At 40.9% G+C, this 20,734-nt stretch overlaps 1 pseudogene; it reads right to left on the bottom strand.

The window, feature by feature from the left end:
* LOC143123547 (myosin heavy chain, fast skeletal muscle-like) overlaps positions 1-19,494 on the bottom strand; it is a 31,525-nt pseudogene extending 12,031 nt beyond the window's left edge.
* Positions 19,495-20,734: the final 1,240 nt, after the last annotated feature.

Genomic DNA, 20,734 nt, shown 5'->3' with positions numbered 1-20,734 from the left:
ATATGTAGATTTTGGTAGTTTGGTCTTTTCATGTAGCCTTGGCAACTAGCCATCTAGTATAGGCCTGAATAATATGCATATGAATTGACACTAGTTAAACTCAACATGTTTTTTTGCAATCATTTAACCCGCCATGGGCAATGCTAAAATCACTGTTACAAACAGTGCAGAGTGCAAGACTAGGCCTATCATTATCTTTTACTCTTATGAGACAAGGGTACACTTTAAAATGGGTCTTACATTTTATTTTTTGGGGGGCACTGACTCTGCCATGACGCTTCTGTTCCTAGATGAACTGATTAAGTTCAGGAGAAAAGAGACAAAAAAGTCCGCCTACACCGAAATCTGATTGGTTGATTTAGCAAAACAGGCCAATCAGGATGCTCTCTGTCTTGGATGCGCTCAGGCACACACGCACCCCTCTCTCTCCCCTGTCGTGTGCGCACTACATTCATTTTTTCATATTTCATATTTTATTATACTCATATTTTAAATATTGCGTGCACGCTCTTGATCGCTCGCTCTAGATTCCGGGAGATTTTATCTAATTATCTAATTTATCTTAGATTTGCGGGCGTCAGGGAGCTTCCCGAAGACTTGGGATGTCTGCCCTTGTATGATGGCATTGTAGGTACTTAGCTAATGCCCTTGTATGATGGCATTGTAGGTAACTGTCAAAGACAATGGCCAAAAACTAATATAATGGCTATGAAAATGTCACTATGGCTCTCTGCCTTCCAATACCTATCAGTTTGGAAGGTCAGTGTGAAGAAAAATAAACATAAATGCCACAGCAATGACATGCATGTGATTTTCTGTGATGAGAACTTTGTGAGCAATTCAGCAGAGAAGAATGGGTGTGATTTTGGTTGCACTTTGTATTGTGTCCGTCAGCTTTATAAGGCCAATGTGTTCCCTATCCACAAGTATATCTTTTTTCAAAAAGCAGAAATAAGGAGTGTTTACCTAAATGTAGTGAAACGACTAGCTAAAAGACACCGTGCTTGCCTTAGGCTTATACCACCATTATACATATATAATGATATGTTATTTGATCGTACACGTATCTGCGTCTGTAGACTGTAAAACCTAAAGACATTTCATATTAAAAAGATTCAGTTGTCTTCTGTACTTCTGTTATGATGCTGTGCATTTTCTATCCATGTTAGTAGATGTCAACAACATTTAAATAAGTATGCATGTAAAAAGCATACTTAGTCAAAATAACCTTTTTTAATTTGGAGTAAGTGAAGTGTGCTATTGTTTCCAACTTTCTCAAGTTAAATATAATTTTGCTCAAAGATCCATGGCAAAGTTATTATTTTGTGTATTATTTACCAATGATCATTGTTACACTGTAAACCAATAATAAAAAAAAAACATACAAATATGTTTTCAATTCATGCATTTATTAACAAGTGCTAATCACAGGATAGTCATTTTAATCAGGATATTAATCCAGATGAAGGTGATAAGGGTAGATATTCAGGAGGTTACTCTGCATCTTTGCCCTTTGAAAGTTAGAATAGAGACTACTTGGAGAAATTATGAATACCTTGACCATTGTAAACATTCAAATTGTGAATTTAGCTTGATTTGATTTACTTTTCCAGAGTCACGGCTCTTGGCCCTGAGCTTGTTGACCTAAGACTCAGCAATGTCAGCACGCTCCTCAGCCTCCTCCAGCTCATGCTGAACCTTCCTGAACTTGGACAGGTGGGCATTGGCTTGTTCCTCCTGTTTGAGAGATACAAAGGGTATCAATACAAAGGATGGGGTATTTCCTAGGTCGTTTGAAAGCACACCAATCATCTCACTCCAGAGGTAAAGGAAGTAGAGTAAAATATATTTTCATGGATTGCCAAGATAAAAAATAACGTACAGCTTCCTCTGCCTGCCTCTTGTAAGCCTTGACCTTCAACTGCAGCTTGTCAACCAGATTCTGGAGTCTGGTGATGTTCTTCTTGTCTTCCTCAGTCTGAAGAGAAAATAAGTTATTAATGCATTATGTTCTTTTTTAGAGTGTTTCATTAATTTTGAAAATGAAGAGAGATTTCTTACCTGGTAGGTGAGCTCCTTCACCCTCCTCTCGTATTTGCGGAACCCCTTGACAGCATCAACACCTCGTCTCTGTTCATTCTCAACCTCACCTTCCAGCTCACAAACCTTTACATGAGGAATATTTACAATTCAGACACTATTATCTATTTATGACATTTCAGACATTGACATCTTGTGTATGCTCATTTCAAATCTTTCTGCCTACCCTGGACTCCAGTTTCTGGAGTTGTTTCTTGCCACCCTTCATGGCCAGATTCTCAGCCTCATCCAGGCGGTGCTGCAGATCCTTCACAGTGACCTCCAGGTTCTTCTTCATTCTCTCCAGATGAGAACTGGTGTCTTGCTCCTTCTTCAGCTCCTCTGCCATCATGGCGGCCTAGATGACCACATTATAGTTTATAGAAGGAAACATGGAAACATATATGTTCACAAACATTTATGTTCAAATATTCAGTACATTAATTAAGATAAAAAAACAGAGCTTACATCAGTGATGGCTTTCTTGGCCTTGTCCTCAGCATTTCGAGCCTCTTGGACGATGTCATCGACGTCACCTTGAACCTGAACCAAGTCAGCCTCAAGCTTCTTCTTGGTGTTGGACTTATGTTCTAGAATTCAGACAAGATTAATTGTATGGTACAACAGAACAACTTCAACAGCCCATTTTAGTTGTGGTGTGAAGTTCACAGATTCATTACCACTAATAACAAATATTTTCTCTACCTGAGAGTGCAGAAGGCCAACACGCTCACTGGCATCAAGCAGCTCCTGCTCAGCCACTTTGCGGACTCTCTCTGTCTGCTCCAGGGCAGCTCTGAGCTCCTCAATCTCAGCCACCATCAGAGTGTTCCTGCGCTCCACCATGGCAACCTGCTCCTTCATGTCTTCCTGTCCTCTGACAGCATCATCAAGATGCAGTTGGGCATCCTAACACGAAAGCATATAAAGAGAAAAGTTAGTAATTCTACTATCAAGATTATATAATTTATAATTAGATTGTATGAAATTACACAAAACACCAACCTTTAGTTGAGCCTGCACATTTCTCAGTTGTTTCTGGGACTCAGCAGCCTGGCGGTTAGCATGGCTCAGTTGAACCTCCATCTCATTGAGGTCTCCCTCCATCTTCTTCTTGATTCTCAGGGCATCATTCCTGCTCCTGACCTCAGAGTCCAGAGTGCTCTGCATGGAGTCAATCACCCTCTGGCTGTTCCTCTTGATCTGCTCCATCTCCTCATCCTTTTCTGCAAGCTTCATGTCAACCTCACCCTTAACCTGGTTTAGCTCAAGCTGGACACGAAGAATCTTGGACTCTTCATGCTCAAGAGTTCCCTAAAAGAGAAAACAAAGGATTTTAAGTTATAAATAATGTTCTTGCTCTTTTTAATAATGCCTGACTGAATATCTACCACCGCCTCAGCAATCTGATTTATGAAAATATTCATCCTATACCCTGCAGTATTTGTACCTCAGCCTCCTCCAGGGCTGTCTGGATCTCAAGCTTCTCAGTCTCAACAGCCTTCTTGGCCTTCTCTAGCTCATGAATGCTCTTCCAGTCTCACCCAGCTGCTCAGTCAGGTCAGAGATCTCCTCTGCAGAATATTAAAAACACCTTATTTAACACAATGTGTTATTCATTTTTGTTTGAGTGAAACACTGTATATTAAGGTCATGTTGACGAACGTTGTAGATTCTTGTTTTCTCTCTTCATGGTCTCCAGACGGTCAAGAGCCTCCTCATAGGAGTTTTCCATCTTGAACAGCTCAGTGCTAAGAGAACGGGCCTCTTTCTGGGCACCCTCCAACTCTGCCTGACCCTCCTCGTACGTCTGCTTCCACTCTGCCAGAACCTTTGAGAAACATAATACTTATAATCTGTAATTTGTATATAATATACAAAAACAGATAACAGATTCACAAACATACACAAGACACAGCTACCAGTGTTTATAATGCATAATATGTCTATATTATGTATTAATACAGGGGATTGATTTAAAATATAAGTTGAAATAGAGGTGTCTTAGTCAAAGTTCCTCTGCTTCTTGTCCAGGTTGGCAGCCGGAGCATTGGCTCTCTCCACATCAATCATGAGGTCCTCAACCTCACCCTGGAGTCTCTGCTTGGTCTTCTCCAGAGAGGCACACTTGGAGTTGACTGCCTCGATTTGCTCCTCAGCCTCCTGCAGACGCTGAGCAAGCTTTTTCCTGATAAAATGATGTGATTAATCAGGCATCAGGTAGAAAAAATTTTGCTTGTGAGTCAGTAGGTTATAGTGGATAATATAAAAGTTCACTTCCATGTTTTTTTTTTTAACATGTTTGGTACATACTTAGATTCCTCAAGCTCTTCAGTCCGCTGGATGGCATCAGTTTCATACTTTGTCCTCCACTGAGCAACCTCGCTGTTAGCCTTGGACATGCCACGCTGGAGTTCAGCCTTGGCCTCCTGCTCTTCCTCAAACTGCTCCCTCAGCAGGTCACAGTCATGACGTGCAGACTGAACAGCATGGGCCAGGGCATTCTTGGCCTGTTTGTTATCAAGTAAGAGTGTTTTTTAAGCATTGCCCACAATGTGATCTAATCCAATGTCTTAATTTCATACACAGGTATCAGTACCATGGTTTCCTACTCATTCAGTCTCTTCAGCTCCTCAATTTGCTAAGTGAAGGCCTGTTTGCTTCTGGTCAGCTGAGACACAAGAGCGTCCTTCTCTTCCACCTGGCGGCCAAGCTCACCATTTTCAGTTAGAAGTCTTGCTCTCTGAGCACTGAGGTCATTGATCTGTTGAGCGCCCTCATCACTCTTGGCCTTGGTTTCACCCAGTTGGTCCTCAAGGGTGTGGCACATCTTCTCCAGGTTGGCCTATTAGTGAACGTAAGATTAATAAGTAAGTAAACCAAAGTAATTTCATCATCATAATTTCATCATAATTTCATAAAGGTTTATCATTATTGTTGTTAAGTATTTTTAACACAAGAGGCAGAGGCCCTAAGTAAGCTAGAACAGTGGTTTTCAAAGTGGGGGCCGCGAGGGGGTGCCAGGGGGGCCTCAGCAAGTTGGAAGGAAAAATAAAAGCAATAAATAAATACTAGCAGTATTTAAAAAAAAATATATATATATACCTATTACTATGAGGGGAGGCTGTTATACAATGGCATTATAATAATTTGTCGCATATCTGAACATTATATTTTCCATGATAATGACTGGGAATAATAGTAGAGTGATAGCTCTCATATAGCAGAAAGCCCCAAATGCAATTTTTACACACTGTATGCTCCATCGCGAAATGCTTGTGGCTAAAATAATTATTACTGTAGGATTAGGTTAATGTATTTTTACATTTGCCGTAGTATTGTCGATAGGTTTAATAACACATAAAGGGGATCCTTGGCCAGAATCTAGTGGTATTTGGGGGGCCTTGTTGTGGAAAAGTTTGGGAACCCCTGAGCTAGATTATACATGTCACAAACTTTAGCTTTGGCAACCGCCTCCATGTTGCTGGAGAGTCATCAATCTCCATCTTGAATTCACTCTTCTCCTTCTCAAGCTTCTGCTTGACACGCTGGAGGTTGTCAATCTGCTCTCCCAGCTCAGCCACACTGTCGGCCTGCTTCTTGCGGAGAGCTGCAGCAGTGGCTTCATGCTGCAGGGTGGACTCCTCAAGGTCACGACGCAGCTTCTGGAACTCAGCCTCACGCTTCTTGTTCATCTCAATTTGAGCAGCAGTGGCACCACCAGCCTCCTCAAGCCTCTCACTGATCTCCTCAAGCTCCCTGGAGAGATCAGCTCTCTGCTTCTCAAGCTTGGCACGAACTGCACGCTCAGCCTCAATCTCTTCCTCCAGTTCCTCAATGCACGCCTAATCGTAAAAAGAAAGTAAGACAGTGCAAAAACAGCTCAGTTTGATTTGATTGTGCAAAATGAACAAACCTGAAGCTCCTTGATCTTCTTCTGTAGCTGGGAACCCAGTGACTGCTCATCTTCAATCTTGCTGAGAAGCTGGCTTGTTTCAAAGTCCTTCCTGTTTACCAAAACACAACAAACATGATATTAAACTTACAAAACAATATGAAAATACATGATCTCTTAATGCAACTCTGCTTTACTTCTTGAGCTTTTCCTCAGACTGCTGCTTGTCATTCTCCAGATCCATGATGTTCTCTTGTGAAAGCTTAAGGTCACCTTCAAGCTTTCTCTCAAGCTCTCTCTCAAGGTCCATGCGGAGCTTCTTTTCTTGCTCCAAGGAACCCTCAAGCTTTCCAATAAGAAAATGAGAAATGTAAGGTTCAAAGGCCTTGCATACATAAATTATTTCATACACTACACTATTAATTAAACTTCATACTGATGTATGTTTCTGTACAGATAGGCTGTAAACTCACATCATCCACTTGCTGTTAGCTTAGTCTTGGATTTGGTCAGAGTGTTGACTTTGTCTTCCTCTGCCTGAAGATCATCAAGAGTCTGCTGGTGTGCCTCTTGGAGGGCTTTCTTCTCCTTTGTCAGTTTACCAATGGACTCATCTTGAGCGGCCATCCTCAGTCAGGTTCTTGACCTACACATAGACAATCGGTATTCAGTAAACTTCATATAGACATTTTGGAAAAATACGTTAGTTTGTTACCAAACTCCAGTAAACTCTGAAGACAGAGATATTTGCCTTTGAAATCTTTGAATTGAAACCTTGATTTTTTGTATTAAATTGAAACCTTGTTCTCAGTGGCATGTTTCCCCTTCTCCACTTTGGCCAAGGTCAGCTCCAGATCATCAATGTCCTTCTTGAGCTCAGAGCACTCATCCTCCAAATTCCTCATGGCAGTCAGCTCAGCATTGATTTCCTCTTCATCCCCCAGTCTCTCGGTTGTCTCCTTGGGCCTCATTTATAAAGCGTTCTTACGCACAGATTTGATCTCAGATTGGAGCTCAAATCCATGCCATCGCTCAGATTTATAAAAAACGTCTTTGACGTGGAAAAGTGCTTATCTCCACGTCAGGTTCAAACTTGACGTACGACCATTTCCTTGTGGTAATGCCGGGGTACTGCAAGTAATCTGAGGTCTTGCGATCAAAATTCCAAGACCAACGATCTCTTGTCTTTCTTTGCCATATGCATGATCAATATCAGAAGATTTTTAAAGACGTTTTTGGACGCATTCAGAACATGTTTGATAATGGTGGAGGTTATTGTACAGTATTGGGAATATAGGTGTCACAGCCATGCCAGGTTCTGCCTCAGCCACACCCACTCCTCAATCGCCGGCAACCACTCAATCATTCTCCCCTGAGTACTGATTACCCACACCTGTGGGTAATCACACTGAAACGCTTTTTAAGCAGCTGAGACCTTGGCTACCTGTCTGTCCTCGTCGCTGTTCCAGAGACTCAGATCTGTACCCTTGGCCGTCACACAGTGCTCTCTGCCCTTTTCTCTCCCTCAATTAAGTCAGTATCCTCTGTGCGTTTGAACATTCTTTAAGGACTCTCTTTGGATTTCCGTTTATGCTGTTTCTGGATCTTCTGTGTTTTTGGAGGCTTCTCATTTACCCTGTTCATTTTGGATTGATCTTCTGTGAGTTTTGACTGAGACACGTATTCTTCTAATAAATACAGCTTTGATGCTTGAACCGATCCTGTTGACCTGAGTCTGTGGGTATCCTGACAATAGGATAATATTGGATAATAGTTTTGAATGTTAAAAGTGAATAAACTCTTTTGAGAGGTGGATAAACTCTAATAAGAAGTGGGTAGGACTAAACTCTATTTCTGAAATTTCAGAGGTGGATAAACTGCGTTTACTCGCGTTTAGCCTCCACTACATCCTAATTTGCGCTCATAGGCCTATTCCCAGCTTTGTAACAGAAAGGTAATATTTGAATGTAAGCTATACAATGTAGGCTGTAGATATTCTATATCATATATAGCCTACACAACTAAGGGACGGAAGTTATCTTCTGAAAGCAAGGCATCTTCATATTTAGTGTTGCGTCGGAGTTGCATAAAGAGGTGCAGAGCGCGCACCTGTTTGCTTTTTTTGACTGGCAGTGCCCAAGATCAGATGACAGTACGTGAGTTGAATAATGTAGGCTAGAATATAAAGGTAGGCCTAAAGCAAACAATAAAGGACAATGTTTAATCCATTGGACATTATTGAAAGAAAACGATAGCAAAGATATGCAGAATGAATGAATAATGACCGGCGAACTAGGGTACTTTTTCAGCAAAAACATAGCCTATCCTAAAAGAAACGTTAAGCCTACATGACATATCACGCTTAATTTAGTCCTCTGTTTTGTAGACTAAATCAGCATATTACCCTGGGTCATATTGGAAACGTACAGTAGCCTACTGTACCATAACGTACAGGATTATGCTGTAGGCCTAGGTCTTTCCTTCATAAGGTAGGCCTACACAATTTTATTTTCTACAAAGTAGGCCTAAACATAGGCTAAATGTTGATTATTCACATTACTGCAAGCAAAAGGAATGAAAGCGAGCAGAGGATAATGGACATGGATGCATACGATCTCTTTCCAGAAAGCTTTGCTGGAAAAAACATAATTAGTTAAGCTATTCGAACTGACGCATATAGGCTAGTTAACATCAGATGGCATAGGCTAGGCCTATACAATGTTTTCAATATATAATTTTACATAGGCTACAGCTTTTAGGCCATTGATTTCATTAAAACATATTATGCTAATGATATTGATGAGGGTGTGTTTACAAGGCGGAGACCTAAAACCATCCGGCTGCGCACAAGTTGACGTTCATTTGTGATTTATAATGGGCACATCTGGAAGGGTGGCGTACGCACGTTTTTTTGTGCGTACGTTAGTGTTCTCTGAATCACACGTACGATCATTTCTGAAATGATCTAAGATCAAATGAAGGATGGCTTCTACGCAACACTTTTATAAATGAGGCCCCTTGAGTTTCGCCTCTAGCTGGATCTTACTCTTGATCAGACCCTCACACCGCTCCTCAGCATCATTGAGACCCTCATTTCCCTATGGTTGATAAGAGTGGAAAAGACAAAAATGTATTAGCATTGTATTGAATGGTGATGTGGATAACAATTAGTGATTTAAGAATGACAATAGCAAACATACAGATGCCACTTGCAGTGCCAGGTCATTCCTCTCTTGCACCAGAGACACCATTTTCTCCTCCAGCTCCTTCTTCTTGCCCTCTGCCTTTGCATGGTCCACTTCGAGTTTCTCATACGTAGTTCTCCTTCAGACTGGCCAGCTCCTTCTCAGTTTCAGCACTCTTCAGCAGAGGCTTGATCTTGTAGTAAACCTTCATCCATGGCCAGTGTTTGACATTAATGAATGAGCGGATATTGTACTGGATGGTGTAGATTGCCTCCCTATAAAATGTTGGCGAGTGTTACAATTACAAAACCTGAAATGTATGTTATGTATTGTAATTTAGTTTCGAATGTGATTCCACCTAATATGTCTTGCAGTACCTCCTTTCCATCATCTTGACAAATTCCTTCCTCATCAGGTATGCACGGCAGAGAGCCTGAGTCATTGTGACCAGGGAAGCCAGTTTCTCATCTCGCATCTCCTCAATCTACGCCCGCTTGACTACGGGAGACATAGAACTAACGACTGGCCTTTGGCCGTAGCAACCATCCATTTAGAACTAGTAACGACAGTTTGTCCTGCAAGTTGAGAAATTAGTTGATATGTGTCGGAAGAAATTAGTTCTACAAACAAGACAGTTGGAATATTCATTTCTATTGGAATATTCATTTTTATATAAAAAATATATATTACCCTCAACAACAGGTGGGTATAGGACAGGCAGCAGTTTCACTCCTGACTTCTGGTACAGCTGCACCACAGACTCGTTCAGTGGATCCTTGTTCTTGTCCAGCCAGCCAGTGATGTTGTAGTCCACAGTGCTGGCATAGTGGACCAGGGAGAAGTGGGCATCAGCCTTGCCTTTGGCAGGCTTGGGCTTCTGGAAGGCATTGCTCTTGCCAAGATGCTGGTCATACAGCTTGTTCTTAAAAGTGGTGTCAGAGGCCTTTGGGAACATGCACTCCTCTTCAAGGATGGCAAAGATGCCCATGGGCTGTTGTAATATAAGGAACAGACCATTTTACGGGTTAAAAATCAATTTCTTTAAATATTGATTGGATGAAGAAAATTGCTAAATAATGTAGAACTGACCTTCTCAATAAGCTCAATGCAAGCAGCCAAGTCCATGCCGAAGTCAATGAACTCCCATTCAATGCCCTCTTTCTTGTACTCCTCTTGCTCCAGGACGAACATGTGGTGGTTGAAGAATTGTTGCAGTTTCTCATTGGTGAAGTTGATGCACAGCTGCTCCATGCTGTTGAACTGTGTTGAGGGAAACCATACATCATTTGAAAACATCCTCCCTGTATGTAAAAATCAGAATTGAATGTGAATTGCAGTATAATTTTGTGCTCTGACCCTGACAGCACATTGGGAAGTCATAGGGGTTGGTTGTGATGAGGGACATTTCTGTGGGGAAGCAACAGGAATTTCATTGTCTCTTTTGTAACAGTTAATGTATTACATATTTATTGATAGTTGAATGAGTAAACCTTACCAATCAGCTCAGGCATGTGGTTGGTCATCATCTGGTAAAAGATGTGGTAGCCTCTCTCATCAGGAAGCTTGAATGTCACTCTGGACTTCTCCAGCTGGTCTGTTTATAAGTACCATATTTTCCGGACTATAAGTCGCACTTTTTTTCATAGTTTGGCCGGTCCTGCGACTCAGGTGCAACATATATATATATTTATATATATATATATTCATGAAACTTTTTTTGACTGGTGCGACATACTCCGGTGCGACTTATAGTCCAGAAAATACGGTAATATTAATTTTACTTGTATCAGTAAAGTGACAACACCATGCCAATAACATTCTTACTTTTTTAAAGACAGGTTTATTACAGTATACTTACAAGTCTCAATATCAGCACTAGCCAGTTTTCCAGTTGTGCCAAAATGAATTCTGATGAATTTACCCTGTTTGAAACAAGATAGTGTCCCTTACGAATTGCATTGTTATGATGAGCTACAAATGTGAGCTGAGATTTGGAATTAACTTACAAAACGTGAAGAGTTGTCATTCCTCACAGTCTTGGCATTACCATAAGCCTCCAGCAGTGGGTTGGCAGCAATAATCTGGTCTTCCAAAGAGCCCTTCAATTCAATATATATATTGTTATTGGAGTTCATGTCTGTGTTGTTATATGATAATTAGCCTATAAATATACAAAACATTTTTTTGCTGCTGTTTTGTATATATATTTGCTAGCTTGGGTGCCAGCTGAACTTAGCCCCGCCCACAACATTTGAGGTCGGGGAAGTTCGGTCTGGCCATATGCTCCGTTGTGGAGCAACCAGGGGCACAGGAGATATTTTGAAAGTGAGGGGGACCAAATTGTGAACACAAACCCATAGTGAGATCAGATTTCCAGATATTGGATCGCCACTTCTGGCCCACTTTCGACCATTTAAACTTGCCAGAATATTAAGATATTTTTTGATAAAAATGGTCAAAACTTTGAGATGAGCACAAGCCAGATTTGCCCTCAGACCAGCTTCTTGTTATTGGCAATTCTACTTATATTTATTTTTTTTAGATTTATTTCACATTACTTGGGCCAATGGTAGAATACTCTAAAAGCAACATGGGATGTTGATATTTTATGAACCCATGAATGAACAAAAGTTCATCATGCCTATGATCCAAACATACATGATCAAATAGTTATAACCTATAGGCCTACTGACAGGCAGACTTAACACTGCTAAATTCTCAGCTTGTTTAGGATCCTACACTGAATGCGTAAGAATGCTAGTAGGCCTATCACTCTGGGGTGTGGTAGCCTACTCTGGGATTTATGCACCAAGGTAACTGAAGTAGCCAATATATTTGTGTTTTGAAATTATGTTTGAAATAAATGTCTTAGAACAAAACGTTGGGTAAGACTTGTATTTTTTAAGTTAGTGAAAACGAGTTGATTAGTAGGCTAGTTTCAATAAAAAAATAATAAAATAATAAAAAAATAAATTTATCAATAAACATAACAGCTAATATCTGGATGAGCAGGAGACTACGCTACCATAAATCCTCAAATTATGCCCGGGATTGATTCTATTTATAGCCGGTCCCATACAAGACGGGGTAGGGCCTAATAATTGCCTAGCCTACCACTAGGGCTATCAGTCCACCAGCAAGACATTGTTTCGATTTAACTCAAAAGAAGACCTCTTCTTAATATTTTATTATATTGTTGGTTGGATTAATACTGTTGGCAAAGAAAAGCTTTTTTCCTACACCATGGGTCTCTGACACTCGCTCTCAAGCTCATTTGCTTGCCGCTCCCTTTCAACTTAGGCTGAAGCATAGGCTACTACATTTAAACACAATTGTTGCCGCGACTCAAGGCATTCCAGCCTACGAATTTAATAAAAAGTAGGCTAAATCATGGATAATTAAACAATAACTCAATAACTTTATTGTACAGTGGAGTTTAGTTATATGTTTATACTTATACTTATGTTTACCATTTCTGCTGTAAGTGCATGTTGTGTGTGATGTCTGTATGCTACTGAGCCCCTTGAATTTCCCCTTGGGGATCAATAAAGTATCTATCTATCTATCTATCTATCTATCTATCTATCTGTAGGCTACTTGGCTACGCAAAAAGGTTTCCATTGCAGCACAGCCCCTGTTAAATGAACGGCTGCCTTGTCTCGCAAATTCGCAATAAACAGCTGTGGAAATCCCGACACGTTTTCAACTGCATGAAATGTAATATTGAATAATCAAATACCCCCCAGATTTCAGTACCCATCAGTCCCAACCTTTAGCAATATAATCAAACAGTCCAAAAGTAAATTAAATCCCAAACCAAACCGAAAATGTTAAGCTTTTGATAGCCTACCGGTATGCTGCTCCAAACAAAATGCAATGTTATAAATAAAAAAAAAAAGCCTGCCTCGAACACCAGCCTGCCCCAAATAAAGGTGCTGTAGGCTACTTTGCGCAGCCTAAGACCCCAGCCATAATTTGAGGATTTACGCTAATTAAGTAGCCTGGATTATTATGACCGCCGCGCAGCGAAGTCAGATTTTTTTTTTTTCTTTTTCGCATGTCCAAATTTCTGTCAATGATTCCCGGGACACTGAAAGACCGGGGTAGACGAAACTTGGTGGGCATGTAACCCCATATGGATAGCATGGAACCATCGTTTTTCGTTTTGATCTGTAGCCCCCCCGCTGGACTGCACCCCCCGAAAGGAGGGTAGGGCAGACACAGTTTTCTGTGAATATCTCGAGAACCGTAAGGTTTAGGAGGACCATTTTTTTTTGTATGTTGATCTCAAGGGGCCATGTCAACCCATTCCATAACCACTCATTTCATGTATAGCGCCACCTAGTTAAACACAAAAAAGTAAAAATGAGGTGTTGTAATCGCAGGTATCTGTGACCTAACATAGTCAAAACTGCACGAAATTGGAAGTGTAGGATCATTATGACACCCTCTGAATGCACGCCAAGTTTCGTGGAATTCCGTTCATGGGGGGCCACACAATAAATTAATTTATGTTACTATACACCAACTGGCCTGTAGGTGGCCGGAGACAGTTTTCTGTGAATATCTCGAGAACCGTAGGGCCTAGGAGGTCCACCTTTTTTTTGTATGTTGATCTCAAGGGGCCATGTCAACCCATCCCATTACCACTTATTTCATGTATAGCGCCACCTAGTTAAAAATTAAAAAGCAAAAAATTAGGTGTTTTCATCACAATATCTCTGGCTGACATGGTCAAAACTGCACGAAATTGAAATTGTAGGATCATTATGACACCCTCCGAATGCATGCCAAGTTTTGTGTACTTTCGTTCATGGGGGGCCTTACAATAAAACAATTTATGTGTACATTTAGTGACGTACACCAACAAGGATTCCCGGGACACTGAAAGACCGGGGTACACAAAACTTGGTGGGCATGTACCCCCACATGGATAGCATGGAACTGTCATTTTTCGTTTTGATCTGTAGCCCCCCCCGCTGGACTGGACCCCCCGAAAGGAGGGTAGGCCAGACACAGTTCTCTGTGAATATCTTGAGAACTGTAGGGCCTAGGATGACCATTTTTTCCGTATATTTGCCTCCAGGGGTCATGTTAACCCAGTTCATGTGCACACATGTGCACAAACAGATACACACACACACACACATTCACAGTAATCATACGTATGACCAGGGCCGGCCCGAGGCATAAGCGAACTAAGCGGCTGCTTGGGGCCTCCTGGCCACCAGGGGGCCCCCAATCGTGTTTTTTTTTTTTTTTTTACATAATAAATAACGTAAACAAGTGACATCAATGAATGAATAAATGAAACAATTATCATTCAAATCAAGAAAATTATGATTTCATGATCAATATGCCTGCCTACTGCTACTGTGTCTGCCAGCCTTTGAGTCACGCGCATAAAGTAGACACCTCGGGTGCATATACAATTCGTGCAGACACTGCATCAAGTTCAACAATCGGAAGAGACGGTAATGTTAAGACAAGTCACAAAAAAGGACGTATCTCTCTGGTGCCGAAAACAGAACGAAGAAAATGACAGAGGAGGAGAAAAACGAGCAAGATACAGGTATGTTTTGCATGATTATTTACAGTATGTTTTGTGCTTGAGGTAGCTAGCTAGCTGTCATGATCTAATATAAGCCATCACCAGAGCTAAATCTCCGCCATCAACAGAGAAATGTCTCCCATTAATATATATTTATCTAGATGTATTTCAGATGTCAAGGATATTGGGATTGTTTTGGATGTTCAATCAAGCATGTACCCTTGCTCTAGGTGGGCTTATTATGTCGTAAATTAAAGTTAGCTAGCTGACTGAAGTGGACATTAGCACTACAGTAGCTACATGAAAACGTAGCTGAAGGCAAATTTACCACAGAGGGATTGTTTCTGATTTCGTACCTGAAAGTGTTGATAGTTTATTACTGCTCTATAATATGTGACATAGTGGTAAGTCTGATAGCAACAACAGACTAAGCCCAGGCTCCCAGTCCCAACCCAACCCACTGACTAGCGCGACTCTGGGCATCGGTAACGTTCCAGCTTCATAGGCAAAGATGGAACAGCAGTGCGCTCTGCTCTAAGATCTTTGGAGAGAGATGGTAGTGTTTGAGAAAATATACCATGTTGGGTGGGGAGACTTCTGTGATGAAAATAAACTTACATTTGATTAAGATAGTGGCAATTGATGTAGCGGTGCTACCCTAATATTTAGGCTGCAGTAGATCACCATGTTAAGCGTTCACCATACTGCAATTAAGTATACTCTTTTGATTATGCCTCATTTGCCAATAGAATATGAATTGTTACATGTGGAATTGCTTGTTATTTGAGTGTAAGTAATGATAGCAAAATAAACTCATTCTGCTCGATCAACTATGCACTTATGCAATATTTTGACACTGTTGAAGTCCTTTGGAGCACATCTCTACCTCTACCTAACTCTACCTACCAGAAGGTGAGGTTTTCTTGATGGCAAATGGTTACATAGCCTGTTAATATGACACGACACATTTAACATCGTTTTTTTTTTTATTTATTTATGTATTTATTTAATCATTGCAGGTTCGTCCACTGCAGAGTTGCAGATGCCTAAAAACCAGGAACGAAGTAGGAATAATTATCTATTTTTTGGGACATTTTATTTTTGATTATTAATGTTTGTCTATTTTGTTTTTATTTTGTAGTTGAAAATTGCTCATTTAATGCACATTTGCGGATTTGTTCAGTAAATCTGTTGAAAAACAAGTCATTAAACTGATGTACTTGTTTACAACAAATACAAATGCTGTTGTATTTTGTTATTTGTCAATTCAACTTCAGTAAACCACCCTTAGTGCTTCACTTTGAATATGAATGTTTCAAATAAATCTGTGATTTTAGTACCCTCTAAGATTAAAAGGTGACAGGGTTGGTGCAAATAACAACTATATTAATACATTGGTTTACCAAGCACATGGGGCCAGAAGTCTAGATTGGAGCCCCAAAACATTTTTGGCATGTGAGCAAGGATGGATTACTGAATGAGCCTACCGAGCCCAAGAGGTCAAGGGACCCTGAACCCCAAGTAGTTGTGTGAATTCACTACCAATAAGTCAAAAAGCAAAAGGCTATGAATCTGAACAAATTTAGGTACTACCCTTCTCCAGCTGACCATCCCAAAAATGCACCAGAATACAGGAAATCACATCTAACCCCCCCCCCCCCCCCCCCCCCACACACACACACACCCGTTTGTACCCACATTTGCACAAACAGGGTAGGGGGAGAGGGTCCTTATGCATCTGTGTCCTATGTCGCTGTATTAATACATAACCTCACTGAATTAATTTATAATATGACATTATAGTGTGAAGTTGTCAATTATCGCCAAGCACAGGTGACTGCGTTGTGGGAGGGGGCCCCCAAATCAAATTCTGCTTAGGGCCCCCAAAAGGCTTGGGCCGGCACTGCGTATGACACATACTCACACAGTAGACATATGTACGCTTCCATGCACAGGCACATACGCAGGCACGCACACACACACACACACACACACACACACACACACACACACACACCCACACACATAACATAAACATAACACAAACAATCAAGAATTTCTCATAATTATGAACAGGCAAGATGGAGGTGGGGTTGTATAAAATGAATTTTACATGTGAAATCTATGAACTAATCATGTTTTGGTACTTGTTGTCTAGCAGATACCAGTGAGAATTGAGTGTGGATAATGCAATTTAGTGAGACAGTTAGAATCATATAGGCCTTTCAGCGTGATTTCTTTTTGTGGAAAAAATGTGCTGGACTGGGCGGCGGTCATATTTTGTACCGCTCTGCGGTACATCTAGTTTTATGATGGTTGGTAGACAAACTGGCTTCAGATATCCAACCGAGTGAATACGAGATTGTGCAGTCTTAGATGGCTGTGGTTAGTGATGTGATATATAGGTTTACGCTAGCTATGTTAATGGGGAGTTTTACATAGCTAGCGTAAACCTATAGGTTATTATTTATTTAGCGTATCTATAAGGCTTTTTTTCCTTATCAAAAGTGAGGGAGACAACGGCCGTCTATTCAGCACTGCGGGGGACATATCCCCCACGTCCCCCGTGCCGCCGGCGCGTCTCGGAGCAACTAGGTTGCTAGTGACAAAATATTAGATTTCAGTATAGTACGATGTCTTTGTAAATTAGGCTACGTTTAATTACAAAGCGTTTCATTCAAAGTGTTTCATTCATTCCGGATATTCCGGATATATATATATATATAGACAGAAGCGCTGTTGCTAGAAGACATTAGATTTCGCCATCCCGTCTGTTGTAGAAGATATCGACAGTGCAATATAGCTTTAAAAAACGACCAGAAAACAATGTTAAGGCAATTGTAGAGAAGAAAGATGGTTCGGATGTTCTTCCTACAGGATTCACCCCCTGTATTGGTTGAAACACACCACATAATTACATCACAATGGAGCAGTATCAGACTCATATTCTGACTAGAATTTTGAGTATGACAACGTTAGGCTCTATATATTAGCCCTATTTGCATCATTTTGTATTTTACTACTGTTAATATAATTTTAGTCTTTTTAGAAATGTTGTTATCTTTTGTGAACTTTATTTCTTTCACTATGGGATAGAAACACCTCCCCACCCCCCGATTCTTCTGTATGTCTGGTACATGTGGAGAATTGACAATAAAGCTGACTTTGACCTTGAAATAGTGACCCGCCATATGAAAACCAGCAGCAAGTCGGCCTAGACGAAATCGCGCAAAACACAATTTCAGCTTTTTTTTTCTTCAAATGAGTGATTTTCGTTTTTTTTGCATAATGTGCAAGTTGAAGTCATGAAGAAACCACTCCATGTTTCAGATAACAGTATTGGTTGCCTTAAAAGTATACATTTTGTTGTTGAAATTGGGTATAGTTTTGGCAAATTTCTCTTTCTGCTGGGCCGTGTTAGCTAATTTCCATACCGAACTGCAGTTGGCCATTGACGTGATTTTGTTATTTTTTTCGGCCAATCAGCTGCACGTTACGAGCGATACACATGGCTACTTAATATACAGCAGAGGAGCTGGAGCGTGAGATATCAGACACTATCTCTACAGTAACATGTGAAGGGGAAAAATATGAAATGGAGAAAATCCGTAACTGTAGCGACAAACTTTCTCCAGAGCTTATGCAAAATAAGAGAGTAGCAGGACATGCGAATCATTGGCCATCTTGAGGCAAACAGATGTACAGTAGTTACTTCGATGAGATGACTAGGCTACATCCACCAAAAAGCCGCAGACGAAAAGAAAGTCCCCCTGGACCACGTATTTCATTGGAGGCAATGAAGTCTGCAGGAATACTTTTCAGTTTCTCATGGCGTAAATAGTCCCTGTTACATTGCAATCCCTGCTACATTACTTGCTAGCTATCGGTTTACCTATTACCGTCGGTCCCGTATTTCCGCCGTCTTGCGTGTATGTGTCACTTAATATCCATTTCTATACAAACCAAGACAGCAGATTCCTAAAGAAACGCAACCACCCGCACTACAGGTGTATCTAAATTAGCTATGTACCAAAAATGACATTTTACCGTGACTCGAAGAGCTGTAAACAGTGTTGTAAGGCTGTGTGTACACAACCGCTTGGAGCTCCAGTGGAATTTTAATTTCATGACGAGAATTGTCATGTGATTGATGTGGGGTGGGGCCTCCATGCGCTTCTTGCCCCTGTAGGCAGTCACCACCTCTGCATCGTACACTGGGAGCCACTTGTAGGGGTTCACAGTGACACAGAACAGTCCAGAGTAGGTCTGAACAGACAGAAAGTAGTTTTATATCACAGTGTTACACATAATTTCTGAATGATATTTATTAATTTCAGTAAATGTATAAAGCGTACGCTGCATAACGCTCTTATACAGGACAGAGGCTTCATTGAGGTGGGTCATCATGGCCATGTCCTCAATTTTGTCGAACTTGGGAGGATTCATGGGGGAGTCTTCATCTTCCTTCACTGTCCTTTCCTGAAATCCATGTAACACAATACATGCATATAACTTATACATGCCTTCACAAATATCCTGTATAATTGAAACACACTCATAATTATCACAATTGCAGGAGCAATCTTGCTAATGTACCTCCTTGGTTTCCAGGACTTCAACGGTGACTTTGCCACCATCTCTCTTTTTGATGGTACCCTTGATGTACAAGTCCTCCTTGTCAACCACATAGCAAGCACTCTTTGCATCAAAGGGCTTGGTTTGGCCTCAATTCTTTCCTTTTCAGGCTTACGGAGGTAAATGGCAGCCTTGCCATAAACAGCCATTTCACCATCTCCCATGGTTGCTGGTTACTGTGTGAACGAGGGAGAACAAGGATTTTCAAGCATGACTGGCTAGAGACAGAATAGACAGTTGACAAACTTTGACTGATATTTAGCAGACGCTTCCATAGCAACACAGACTCGCAATGGTGGGAATCGAACCCAGGTTGAACGATTGTCAGTTGGTGACATTACCACACCCACCACACCCGCAAACAAACAAACAAACAAACAAACAATCAAACACCTGAGAACACTGACTAAGGGACAACAGGGCATTTTTCCCTGACAGTATTTTAGCCTACTGTATTCTTCCAACTGACATTACATCACAGGAGAACACACCTACATCTAACAAACACAACATCTATGTATGGGTGGAAAATGAAGAAATGGTACAATACCTTAATGCGAAACTGTACGTTGTTATTATAAGACACTCCTATTATTATGACCGCCGCGCAGCGAAGCGGCGGTCATATAGGTTTAGTCAGATTTTTTTTTTTTTTTTTTTTTCTTTTTCGCATGCCCAAATTTCCGTCAATGAGTCCCGGGACACTGAAAGACCGGGGTACACGAAACTTGGTGGGCATGTAACCCCACATGGATAGCATGGAACCATCGTTTTTCGTTTTGATCTGTAGCCCCCCCGCTGGACTGGACCCCCCGAAAGGAGGGTAGGGCAGACACAGTTTTCTGTGAATATCTCGAGAACCGTAGGGTTTAGGAGGACCATTTTTTTTTTGTATGTTGATCGATCTTAAGGGGCCATGTCAACCCATTCCATAACCACTCATTTCATGTATAGCGCCACCTAGTTAAACACAAAAAAGTAAAAATGAGGTGTTGTAATTGAAGGTATCTGTGACCTAACATAGTCAAAACTGCACGAAATTGGAAGTGTATGATCATTATGACACCCTCTGTATGCACGCCAAATTTTGTGGAATTCCGTTCATGGGGGGCCACACAATAAATTAATTTATGTTACTATACACCAACTGACCTGTAGGTGGCCGGAGACAGTTTTCTGTGAATATCTCGAGAACCGTAGGGCCTAGGAGGTCCACCTTTTTTATGTATGTTGGTCTTAACGGGGCATGTCAACCCATCCCATTACCACTTATTTCATGTATAGCGCCACCTAGTTAAAAATGAAAAAGCAAAAAATTAGGTGTTTTCATCACAATATCTCTGGCTGACAAGGTCAAAACTGCACGAAATTAAAAGTGTAGGATCATTA

This window comes from Alosa pseudoharengus, unplaced genomic scaffold (assembly GCF_046254945.1).
Source record: "Alosa pseudoharengus isolate Yale_2024_CS ecotype anadromous, Long Island Sound unplaced genomic scaffold, YU_APseudo_1.1 YU_APseudo_1.1_scf_14, whole genome shotgun sequence".
In the NCBI taxonomy this organism is placed as follows: Eukaryota; Metazoa; Chordata; class Actinopteri; order Clupeiformes; family Clupeidae; genus Alosa; species Alosa pseudoharengus.
Note: the sequence above shows the minus strand (reverse complement) of the source record. Positions and strands in the feature narration are given on the sequence as shown.